The sequence below is a fragment of the Ruditapes philippinarum genome, unplaced genomic scaffold (assembly GCF_026571515.1).
Source record: "Ruditapes philippinarum isolate M1 unplaced genomic scaffold, ASM2657151v2 ctg5752_1_1_1_1, whole genome shotgun sequence".
NCBI lineage: Eukaryota > Metazoa > Mollusca > Bivalvia > Venerida > Veneridae > Ruditapes > Ruditapes philippinarum.
The window spans coordinates 38976-39207 of NW_026854680.1; positions in this window are offsets into that span (position 1 = coordinate 38976).

The window sequence follows — 232 nt, forward strand, 5'->3', positions numbered from 1 at the left end:
TCAGACATTTTCGACCTTTGCCAAGGATTCCAGCATTTTTTTTATTAAAATTGGGTCACAAATGTGGTCCACCAAACAGTTCAAGGCCGGCGCACAACGACTGACAGCCGCACATGTAATAGCTGATAGTGAGCACTTTTGTAATGGTGAGCTGAAAGGGTCTGGTGACTCCACTGATGTGCATTTGGAAGTCTTAACAACATCTGATGTTTAAAATATAAAGAACACAGTC